General features: G+C 35.8%; 1 pseudogene; it reads left to right on the forward strand.

Moving 5' to 3' along the window:
* Positions 1 to 2,256: 2,256 nt before the first annotated feature.
* Positions 2,257 to 4,547, forward strand: LOC147531613 (uncharacterized; annotated as a pseudogene).
* Positions 4,548 to 13,413: the final 8,866 nt, after the last annotated feature.

Genomic DNA, 13,413 nt, shown 5'->3' on the forward strand with positions numbered 1-13,413 from the left:
AACTCAGCACCTTCACCACTAAGCCAAAGCCTATTTTGTGTCAATTTAGTACATCAGCCCTTATATATTAGATATAACTATAGAAAAATTACTACTACTATATTATTTTTTCGGGAGGATCCATGAGGTGCGGCCGCACCCCCTAGCACCCCCATGGATCCGACCCTGTTCCTTGGTGCAAAGATTGTAAATAAGAACAGAATCTTCAAAGTTATCGACCAAACATATCAGACCATTAACAGGTCCTCGTATGCGCTTTCTCTCCTTCCATGTACACCCTTCAATACTCCGCTTGAACAAATCTAGTGTGAGGAATCCAGTTCCTCGAACCAAGTTATTACAGTCACAGTGGATGAGGATTTTTTTATTATTTGATTTTGATCGACAACTGTATAACGAGAAAAAGTGTTTGTTTTTATGAATCAAATACAACCAGCTCTTACTTACACACTTGAACCGCATAAGTGACTTGCCTGGAACCCTACTCAGTATGTCCACCATTATTTCATCAATAGCATAAACTCCATGAAGGTTTGAAACATCCTTCGTGACTGTAGTGGTGGTGGGAACACAACTGCTACTATAACTACTATGGTTTCTCATTCTACAAGCTAGCTAGCTTGTTTGTAATTTCTTTCTTTCTTTCTTGTTCCCAAGGGCGGATGCACGTAGAGACTACTCCTGGCTGCAACCAGGGGTAGTTCGGTTATTTTTATAAAGAGGAAGGGTCATTTCAGTAAAACAGCCAGGGATATTTTTTTCACTCTTATCTTGTCTGAGAAGAACTAGAGAGAGAAAGGGTTTACGACCTGAAATCTTAACCGAGAGAGGTTTGCTCGTGAAATCAATGATGATGATAATCTTTAATTTTGATAATCTTTTCCCCTAAATCAGTCCCCACTCATCTCAACTCAAGGTATGTTATGATATGATGATGATAATCTTTTCCCCCCCCATTTTCAATCTTTTTCATTTTGCAAAATTCATGATTCATTCATTACTTGTTCTTATTTGGTATATCTATTGATGTTTCTGTCAAGGGCGGATGCACGTAGAGACTACCCCTGGCTGCAACCAGGGGTAGTTCCGTTATTTTTATAAAGAGGAAGGGTCATTTCAGTAAAACAGCCAGGGATATTTTTTTCACTCTTATCTTGTCTGAGAAGAACTAGAGAGAGAAAGGGTTTACGACCTGAGATCTTAACCGAGAGAGGTTTGCTCGTGAAATCAATGATGATGATAATCTTTAATTTTGATAATCTTTTCCCCTAAATCAGTCCCCACTCATCTCAACTCAAGGTATGTTATGATATGATGATGATAATCTTTTCCCCCCCATTTTCAATCTTTTTCATTTTGCAAAATTCATGATTCATTCATTACTTGTTCTTATTTGGTATATCTATTGATGTTTCTGTTAGTAATTCTTTTATGCATATAGACAAATAAGATGTGGTAAGAGCTATAATAAGGTTAGAGAATGGGAAAGTTTTGGTTCCTAGTTAGAGAGATTTGGAACAAAATAAGTCCTCTATTTTCTCTGATTAATGAAAAATGAAGTAATATGACTTTTATATGTTTGTTTGTCTATATGCATCTCTCGAAATAATCATCATGAAATGTTTGCCGAAGCCGAAATCCGATATATTTAGAATTAGAAAACCATTACTAGAGTTGTTTTAGTTGTGAAGGTAATACAAACAGTTCTGTTGCTAAAGGTCTTGAGCTATTGAGAGGTTGATTTATGACAAGGATACGTAGAAATAGCAATGGTGGATTGGTGGGATTACCCAAAGGTTTTTTTTAGGCATTACTATTTCTATTTGGTTATTGATTTTGATTTTTAGGTGGATAATTGAGTTTCATTAATTCATTGTCCATTACTTTATTGTTAGGGTTAATGGTGTTGATAAATTGAGCTACTAGTTTAGATGATTTGGGTGAAATTTTGATTGTAACTTTAGGTCTTTATGAGTTTAGGGGGTATATGAATTTTAGGCAAGACTTAGCTAATAAGATTCATGATCTTTTTGTAACTTTAGAGAGTAAGAGTTCATCTAAATTTGTTTTGTTTTCATGTTGATCTAACTTTAGGCTAAAATGTCCGAAGATGCTCAAGTACTCAAACGAAGGAAAAAGACTCTATATTCGTTTTTTACTTCAACAAGAGAAAACAACAAAAAAGATTTAGAACCTCCACCTTCTATATCCAACATTGAAAATTTAGTAGAAGATGGACAACCTCCTTTGAATGTTTTAGAAGAAGAAGTTGATGCTACATCTTTTATACATGATCCGGGATTGCGCCTTCAAATTTGGAAACATCCTATTAACAAACAAGATGAACTTCGACGTGCATATCTTAATGCGGGACCTTATCAACCTATCCTTAAAGACTACCCAACAACAAAGTTTGGAAAGCAATCCCGAAGATTTCAAGATTCGTGGTATACCTTATTTCCTTGGCTTGAGTATTCTCCTACAAAAGATGCGGCCTATTATTTTCCATGTTTTATCCTTGAAACAAATCCTCCAAAACGTACATCATTTACGGCTCAAGGATTTAGAAGATGGAAGAGTGTCAAAGATGGAAAAAATGTGCATTCCTAACACATATGGGAGATCATAATTCTCAACACATGTTGGCCGTAAAAGCTGGTCAAAATTTAGGTTGGACATCTAGACATATTGATAAGATGATTAATGTACAATCGAAGGAACTAGTGAAGAAAATTCGGCGAAGACTCAACGCGTCTATTGATTGTTTACGATATCTTGCCTATCAAACAAGTGCATTTAGGGGGCATGATGAATCTACAAATTCGTCGAATCGTGGCAATTTCATTGAGTTGGTAAAACTTTTGGCTAAGAACAATGATGAAATTCAACAAGTTGTCTTAGAAAATGCTCCACAAAATGCTAAATATACATCTCCTACAATTCAAAAGGAAATATTATCAATCCTTGCTAACAAAGTAAGAAACAAGATTCGAGAAGAAGTTGGATCATCAAAGTTTTGCATTCTTGTCGACGAAGCACAAGATGAATCACACAAGGAGCAAATGGGTATTGTCTTGCGATTTGTTGATGATGGTGGATCTATCAAACAACGATTTTTTGATATTTTACATGTGAAAAATACCGCCTCTTTGACTCTCAGGCAAGCAATAACTAATGTCTTTATTCGTAACGACCTCCATACGGAAAATATGCGAGGTCAAGGGTATGATGGTGCTAGCAATATGCTTGGAGCTTTTAATGGATTGCAAGCATTATTTCTTAAAGATTGTCCTTATGCATACTGTGTGCATTGCTTTGCCCATAGACTACAACTAGCACTAGTTGGAGCATGTAAAGACGTAAATGCTATTTATCGATTTTATTCAACATTGAATGCCACCGTCAATTTTCTTTGTGCTTCACCTTTAAGGCAAGATGAATGAAAATCTTTTCGAGTTAATGAAATTGCGAGTTTGTTAGAAGATGATGAGCTTGAGACGGGCAAAGGGTTAAACCAAATATGCAACTTGCAACGACCGGGGGCTACTCGTTGGAGCTCCCACTTAAGTTCCGTGAAGAGTCTGATCGATATGTTTAGTGCAACGTGTGGAGTTCTTAGAAATTTAATGAAAACCGCACCAACTCGTACTTTATGTGGAGAAGCCGAGGGTTTGTTCATTGTGGTGACAACGTTTCAATTCGTTTTTATATTGCACTTGATGTGTAAGATTATGGAGATCACTGATTTGCTTTGTCAAGCTCTTCAGAAAAAATCTCAAGATATTGTCAATGCAATGAGACTTGTAAAAAGTACAAAATCACTTCTTAAGGAGTTGAGACAAGATGGTTGGGATGCTTTCATAGAACAAGTAGAAGCATTTTGTAATAAGAATGATGTGATAATACCGGATATGAGTGATCCTTATATAGTTGGTTCACTTCGTTCATGTCGGCAACAAGACAATATCACATTGGCACATCATTACCATATAGATTTATTTAATGTCGCCATCGATTTTCAGTTAGAGGAGCTGAATACAAGGTTTACTGATGAAACAATCGAACTTCTTATACTTAGTTCAACCTTGGATCCTACAGATGCTTTTAGGTAGTTTAAGATCGATGATATTTGCCTTCTTGCTGAAAAGTATTATCCAAAAGATTTTAGTAACCAAGATATAAATGGTTTGAGATGTCAATTGTCACATTATGAGCATGATGTGCTTCACCATCCGGAATTTCAAAATTTAACTACGATGTCAGAGTTATGCAAGAAATTGGTTGAAACAAGAATGTCGAAGTCTTATTGTCTGGTTTATAGATTGATTTGTCTGGTGTTAACTTTACCAGTTTCTACGGCAACTACTGAGAGAGCATTTTCAGCCATGAAGCTTGTCAAAACAACACTTCGTAGCAAAATGGAGGATGATTTCCTAAGAGACTGCATGATTATACACATCGAGAAGGAAATAGCCGAAACAATCGATTCTGATTCAATAATTGATGAATTCTATAAGTTGAAGGATCGTAGGGCTCAACTCAAGTAGTATAGTTACATGTCATTTTGATTTTCGATGTTTTGTACATCTTTTGTTTTTTGCTATATACCCTCTTTTGTTATATGCTAAATGTGGTACTATGTACACAATGAAATGAAAATATTACTTTGATCTTATTTACTCTTTTGTGCACTTTATAATTCAATGAACTATTGCATTGTATAGATAAATTCTTAATATATGATATTTTGCGAAATGTTTCTTTTGATAGGTAGTCTTTTGGACAAAGTATGGGATATAATTGCAACGGACGAACTTCGCATTCTTAATAGGTATGATATTACTTCTCATATATGGTTTGTGACAATAATGTTACAAAATTGTACTTTGACACCAAAAATTGGTTTTACATGTTATTTTCACCAAATATATATTTATCGCAAGAAAAAATATAGTTATAAAAATTTTAGGCTAGTCATGTATAGTTTTAAATCCTGGCTCCGCCCTTGCTTGTTCCCTAACTTTGCCCTCTCTCTATCCTCAAAAAAATAAGTATATAACTACTTGTAGTAGTAGGTAACTTGATCAACAATTCAGTTGCCTAGATTTTTAAGAATCTTTTTTCCCTTAAAAAAAACCGTCCAAAATAGCTAAGATTATTTTAAATAGGAGATTTTGGTTTATAAATAAAAAGATTTCCGTGCTTCGATGTTTTGTTTAAAGATTCCTTAAAGATTTCCCATTTCCATAGGATAGTTTTATAGGGGCCCTCGTTCTTGTTAAAAGGCCCCTCCTTCTGAATTCGGTACGAGCCCGCCGAATTCACAAGAGACTATTCGGTGCAAGCGTACCGAGTTTCACTCTAGTAGTCTATTTTTGTGAATGCGATGAACTCGTGCCGAATTGTGAATTCGACGGACTCGTACCGAATTGTGAATTCGGTAGTGCCATACCAAATTCACGAGAGGGGCCTTTTTAACAAAAAGGGTTGTAATGAATCAAACCATGACGTGGTTACCAATAACTCTGTTACTAAAAAGCAACAATCACAACCACCTTTAAGCAAGAAATCAAGCGTATTTTTTTAGAAACAACAAAGATGATTTAGAAATCACCCCTCCTGATGAAAACAAGAATTCAATCAATACCCTAGTTCATGATCATCTTGATAATGATGAAGAATTTGTGGGTAATATGTCTGTGATTAAAGATATAACCATTAATACAGAATTGAACAAGGAATCAACTAACTACTGAACTCCTCCCACAGACTTTTAGAAAAGGAGCATAATAGATGATAAGGTGGAAAGGGTAAGGCGGGTGAAAGATGACTTGGAGGTAATTTTATAGGCGATGCCCAAAGATGTTAAAGGCAATCTAGCTAAAAGCAATCCCACAAATTATTAGAGGCAATTTAGTGTATTGAGGGCAATGCCCGTCTTCCTCTTCTCTAGCAAAAGGTCACCGAAGATGGCAGAGAAAAACCCTAATGAAGAACACTTGAAGATGGCAGAGAATGATCCCTTCAACCTTCCGGATGATCAAGTCGTCGAAGTGTTCATAAGACTTTTAGTTAAATCAATAATCAGACTCTGTTCTGTTTGTAAACTTTGGTTTAATTAATCTTCAAGAACCCACTATTCATCTCTTCCCACTTCATTCATTCTCGAAGAAACCCAACCGAACCCTTTGTACTACTCGGCTACTCCCATGCTTTCTCATATACCAAAAAGCTAAAGTACCAATTCAAGCTTTTCTGTTTTGGGTTTGATTCTGTTACCAATGAATATAAGTTGGTTTTTAGTTTCACCATTTCAGTGTATGATCTTCCCATTAGGAAGTAATCAATAGAAAGAGATTCCATGTCCAATCTCTCCTGGTTCTGTTGTTGCTTTAGTTTGAAGGGACTGAGTTTTCCATCGAAGCTCTATTATATATCGAGCCTTCCATGCGATGGTTAGTTTCTCCCAGCCGAAGGGTTTTTTGCTTAGGATTTGGATCTATAACCTTATATGAAAATGAAATAAAGAAGAAAAAGAAGAAGAAGATTGAGAGAAGGAAGAAGAAGAAAAAAAGAGTTAAGGTTGCCGGCTAGAGCTTGTCAGAGGTTTTCTTTGCCGGAGAAGGAGATGGGCATTGCCTCTAACCATACTAGGTCAACTTGTTTAGACCAAGACTTGGTTGAAAAACACATTGCCTCTAATAACTTTGAGCATTGCCGTTAAAAATCTCCCATTGTATATATGGATTGTTTAGATGCGTTATTTATATTTGTTTGTTTTTTTTAAGAATATTTTTCACTTTCCTGAGGAATGTGATAGTTGGATAGACAAAACTCTAAATCATAGTTGGAGACTTGACAAGTACAGAATGAAGAGAAAATATTTTGACCCGTATAACAATGATGTTGAGTGGTATGCTAACTTCCCAAAGAATGTCTTTCCAGCTCAATAGACTATGGTTCATTATAGGTACTAACTCCCATCTCAAGGTTTGTATACATTATGTTTCACATACAAACACAAAACGCTTCATTAACCTAATGAATAATATAACTAATTAGGAATGAATTTGATTTTATTATGCAGAAGGCAAGTGAGATAAACAAGAAAAACACAGTGAAGAGCAAGGATCCTCATATCGTTGGTTCAAAATCGAATATGAATTACGCCAAGAAGGTAAAAGCAACACAATTCATTCATAAAAGAGTTACATTGAAGTGAACAAACTTTCATCTTTTTGTGTTATTTTTCTATTTCTTCCATTTAATTCTACTCTTTTTTACAGATAGAGGCTGCAACAAATGAGAAGGTCACACGATCAATGCTTTACAAGAAAATACATCGTCAGTCTAATGGAACAATAACTTCTCAAGTCGCAAACGAGAGAATAGTATGATATTAAGTCACTTACAATTACTCACATTTACTTATTTATTACTCAATCTAAATTTTTGCTTTATATATATATATATATAGACTTACAAATGCAAAGCAAGATTGATGAGATTTTGAGCACCGATGCTGAAGGTGTCGTTTTTTTTCAAGAACCCCTTGTGGACTTGGGTAAAGACATTTCTCAAAAGTTTCAGACCCAAGAAAAAGGGCAATGGGGTGTTGTGGGACCTAGAATGAAATTTGACAGAGTTGATCAAAGTTCTTTCTAGCTCCACAAGGAAGGATGATAAGATCAAGAATTTGAGTGAACAAGTTGAAACGTTACGCACAACTATGGATCTGATGAAGGAGGACCTATTTCGACTTTGGTATATATGTATTTAATATTAAATTGTTAATGAAAATCATTTTTTACATATTTGCAGGCTTAAGGGGACTTGAACCCAAAGAATAGAAGGAATATCGAAGACATTAAAGCCTTCCTATACAAACAAAATTCCCAAAATAAAAACTAGGAATCCTGGCCCAACCATAGCCTATATAAAACACAACTGCATAGAGAACAGTTTTACGTATACCAGATGCAACGTGTAAGAAGACACTAATCATTTCAAACTCCGACTGTAATGGAACCTACTCTATCTTCATGAATGAGCTTCGAAACTCTTTCATCAAAATCAGTAGGTAACAACTCCACTTCTCCATCTATGGGTCTGGTTTTAGCAAGATAAGTTACAACCTGATTGGTCTTCCTATAGAGATGTTTCCAAATGCATTGAGCAAACTGATTTAGCAGCCTTCTAATTCGGTTACAAATGAAAAGAGCTTGCCAATGAGGATCAGTTCCAAGCAAAGTAAACAAGCTACAATCATATTGAGAGTTTGTAGCTCTTAAAACTTTGTGAAATATGTTCTATAAAGCAAGTTGAACCCCACATTCAATGCCTTGTAGCTCATGATGCAAAACTGAAATGGGAGTCGAAGCTCCTAGTTGTCTCAGGGCTTTATAAGTCTCTTTAAGAGAAAAGCAACCTTCTTCTTAGCAATCCAAACTTTAGTGTCTTGATTAGTAATATCAAGAGGGACTTCTTGAATTCTTTCAACTATTTCTCCAATAGCAACTTTGTGATAAGGGGAGAAGTGCGACCTTTTATTAGAAATGCAGTTACTCATATTTGCAATTACTATTAGAAGTGCCAACTTTGTTCTTTCAGCTAATATTATGAAATTTTTGTTTCTAAGCATTTCTAATTCTCAAGAAATAATAACTACTTTAACTATCTGTAGGGTACTCCATCGTGTAACTCTGCACAATGATGAGGATGGTATTATTATTTCAGAAAGTTACGGGACTATGCGTTGGTACGTCTTCTAGTTTGCTTTCTTACATATTTAAATCTTCCGTATATTTCAGTATCTCCATCAATGTGGTAAATTATATACTATGTGAACTAATGGATGTGGTAGACAATGACACAATAGTTTCAGAGTATCTATCATAGTAGGGAGTCATTTAAAGAAACAATAATCTCCATAAAATTCTTCCTAAAGTTTGTAGAGTGCCTAATTTTTTGCTGCATTCCAGAAAGTAGTTATAAACACGTGAATTTGGGTTTTAACATAGTAACTGAAGGTGAATATAAGGTTATTTATTACAGAAGAAATTACGACAGAAAAATAATTACAAACGAATGCCTCAAAGCAAGAGTCAATCGCCATCAAAATAACCACGTAGGGGAAAACTACTGAAATCGAACCGTCCACACCGAAAGAAAGGGGTAAATGCCGGGACACGACAAAACCTTGACACTCGACCACTACCCGAGTGGATCAACAACTTCTGATCGAAGCCTTGCAAGAGGAAGCGATGGTCCGTACATAACAACGTCATTAGTCGGAGCCTTAAGGGAACACCTCCTTCTTCCTTCAAGCTTCAAGACATCAAGAACACCCAACCCTAGCACTCTAGCCTCTCTCTCTTACTCAAACTTGTGTAGTGTAGAAGATCACTTGGTTGTTTTCTTTGCTTGCAATCAAAACCCTAGACTTAGTCAACTTGACTAAGTCTTTCGACCATTTTGAGTTGGACCACAAATGGGTGCCCATAAAGTCTCTTTTGTCATTCTTCTTTGGGCTCTCGGGCTTTGAGTTTGGACTTTCAATTAGAAACCAAGGGAGTGCCTTCATCTTGAAATGACCAAAATGTACATCGACTTCTTCCCTCGATAACTTGCTCGTCCGAACTCCGATTCGACTTCCCTTTTCGTCGTGAGGTTCACCATGGACTCCACTTGTCATCTGAACATTGATTTTTACCAAAATACCCTTGGAACTCTTTTCTCCCAGTCTCGTTCGCATGAGATGAAAATGTGATGAATTACTCCTTTTTATTCTGAATCAAACACCAAACTCCAAATAAGCTTCCTAATCAAGAAAAATGCATAAAATGTTACAAATAAAACCCGAAACGAACTAACTCATTGAAGTTAAGTGATCTAAATGTGGCATTTTCACGCCACATCAGCAGCACTGTTAAAAACCTGAATGGAAGACATCATAAAGGTATTATGGAACAAGGTGATAACACGATACGGAGTCCCGAGAATCTTCATCATGGATAACGGACCTCAATTCAACAACTATATGATGAAGATCTTCCTTACGGAATACGGAATCAAGTCTGCTTACGTTAGCCCCGCTCATCGTGCAGGAAACGGCCAAGTCGAAGTAACTAACAAAACTCTCGTAAAATACATTAAAACTAAATGCGACAATAACAAAATCTGGGTAGACGAACTCCCAAATGTACTGTGGACCTGACTCATCAAACATCCCCAAACTTAAATTTTTGCTAGTCCTCGAGCAAAACAGAAAAATAAAATTAAACCCCTTTCACCACTTTCGGAGGGAATCACAATTGCACTTAGCACGTGCAACAAGCCGTTAATCCTCTAGGTTACCCTAGAGTTTTGTCTCGTGAGAGTTTGCAGTGAATATACCTACGAAATTCAGTACTATTTCAAAATCCAAAAGGGTCTAAATCTAACATGGGCTGAAAAATGTTTATCCGGTCAAAATTTTGAAAGCTAATAGAAATGAAATCCAAGTCAACCAGACCATAGAAATGCTAACAATCCCTTCAGTAATAAACTAGACCCGAAGTGCACGTGACCAACCAATATGAGTGTCATTTCGGTTCGTAACAGACAAAACCTCGATTACCTTCTCAATACATTTCGCCTTGACTGTTGCCTCACGGTCATACACTAAAAAATTAAAGTCACTGAGAAATGATTCACTCAATGTGTGAGTATGAGTATGAAGGAAACTCAACACATTACAAAAGATGGACTAAAAGTTTGGTGAACGACTGATCTCATAGGAAAGAAACAACCACTAATACGGAATGGGGAAGCTAACCAACTCTTCTCACCTGATCTACTTGCTAACAATGCTTCCTAGAGGTCAATAGACACTATGGATGAACATAGAACTGCTGAGAACTCGATGTCTTCAAATCTTCAACGGAAAAACACTTAAACAAAACTAAATAAACACCTTTTTTTTATACTCTCTTTATTTTTTTTTCTTTATTATTTTTTTTCAATAGACGTCTGGTAATAAAACTCAAAATACAGAACGTATTTCCTTAACACTTCCCTCGGGGTTCTAAATGGTGAATAGAGTTCCTATCTTCCTCTAGTTGACACTGTTTTCAAGTTTCTCAAACTACAAGAGAAGGGTTTCCATTCCTGAGGACTTCCCTAGTGGTTGTAAAATTTGAACTCAAGATATCAAATGAATTTTGCTTTCAATATTGCGAGGTTGAGTAGCTCTTCACTCTACTCGGAGTTAGCGCAGAAGAGATCACTCGAAACAAAAAAGAAAAGCTCGGAATCTCACAGGGGTTAACTAATGATCAATCAAGTTCTCTCAGAAAAGTCTACTCTTCACCTATCTAACACTCACATGGCTAGTGCACAGACAATTTCAAGATTCGAAATTTGTGGAAAAACCTTAAGCAAAAGCATAGTACGACTAACTAGACTCTATGACCATTAACAAGCAAAACCAACTAGACTCACTTTTTTTAATCCAAAAATTTAAAGATTTGAAAAATTTTAAACCCTTTTGAATCTTTGAAATAAGTACTTAGCAAACAAAAGTTTCAATCCCCTATCCCCGAACTTAAACCGAACATTGTCCCAAATTTTCTGAAGACTATGCAAAAATAATAAGATGAAGGAAAAGATATTACCAGATTCAGACATCCTATGCATGGGTTGCCTCCCGAAATCGCTAAGTTTAATGTCTTCAGCCAGACAAAATAGATGACTCGACAAAATAGAAAGAATTAACCTACTGGATTACGAATATGTGACTAACTAGAAACCAATAATCGGTACATCTGTGGGTCCACCCAAAACACAAAGTTTTCAGTAAACGATAGTCTCACATTTTTGTAACTTGGTGATAGTGTAAGTGAGGCTATCAAGAAAGTAAGGCAATCCCCAAACTTAGACGACAATAAGGTCGTTCAGTTTGGTACTGCACCAGAGAGAACACATACCGGATATAAGGGGTCTTTATATGAATGATGACACCCAGACTTAAACTAGGGTTCTCTAAAACAGGTACTTCGAGTTCCTTCAATGGAGAAACCCTATTATCAGACTCTTAGTCCCTAGAATTCGGATTAGATAGTCTTTCTATAATTTCTTTAATCATGTTATCATCGGTGTCCCTAAAGAATTCTAAATCTTCGCCTAAGTCCGGCGAGTCACTGCTCTCATTTAGCAAATTGGTCAACCATGATTCATCATCCTCAGTTGGGAGTTTAGGCTTCTCATCATCTTCAACTCTAGAACACTCTTCACTATGGTCTAAAGGGATTTCAAGTTCGATACAATGAGAGGATATCTCAATGTTGGGTTCCACCATTTCTGAGATTTTAGGCTCAATATCGATGTTTTCTGGAGAACTGTACTCCTCTAAAATTGTATCCTCATCATCATACACATGGTACTGTGTACTGTACTTTATATTGTCCTGGTAATCCTCTTCTATAATACTTGTTTTCCTATTGAGTATTTTATTTAGACTTCTTCCATTTTCTTCAATTCGTTCATTTATCAGATCAAACTCTAAATTACTGTTTTGAAGATCACTAACCATTTGGACTAATGAAGGTGATGCTAAAGATGGAGAGTCAACAGTTTCATCATACACATGGTACTGTGTACTGTACTTTATATTGTCCTGGTAATCCTCTTCTATAATACTTGTTTTCCTACTGAGTATTTTATTTAGACTTCTTCCATTTTCTTCAATTCGTTCATTTATCAGATCAAACTCTAGATTTCTCGAATGATGATACGTTAACTAATGAATTACAACTAATAAGCATCGACCATAAAAGAATCTAATCTAAAAATGGTGGATCAAATCGGATGGACAACTATGAAAACTATATCATCAACAAGATCGAACTCATCTACCACATCACGGAGTTCTAACTATTGCCTATCAACTTATCAATAAGTATCAATCATAAAAGAACCTAATCTAATAATGATGGATCAAGTTAGAAGCATAAACAATGAAAGACATATCACTACGATGTTGATAAGAGCACATTAAGACTGTCAAGATGAAAAAACTATATAACATGAAAGGTTTCATCTGCCCTAGATAGGAATTCTAGCTATACATGATTATCAAAAACATCATCATAATTATAAAAAGGAATCCTATTACAAGATTGAATATGAGAGAGTAATAAGGAATATCACCAAAGATGTCATTTCTCCATGATATTTCTAGTTACTCCTCAAGATGATAATGAATGATCATCGTTGTTGATGATAATAATGTTGGTGAGATGAAAGTGAAGGAGGCTCCATTTCAAAAGTCCATGTTATGCTTCTCGCTCTCTTTCTCTCTCTTTTAATCTTCTCATAAAATAACAAAGAAAAGGAAGAAGGCAATGAAGCAAAGTTCTCTGATTTTTCTTTAAA

This window comes from Eschscholzia californica, unplaced genomic scaffold (genome assembly GCF_041429995.1).
Source record: "Eschscholzia californica isolate CP2 unplaced genomic scaffold, dmEscCali1.0.p SCAF_6, whole genome shotgun sequence".
NCBI classification, from domain to species: domain Eukaryota; kingdom Viridiplantae; phylum Streptophyta; class Magnoliopsida; order Ranunculales; family Papaveraceae; genus Eschscholzia; species Eschscholzia californica.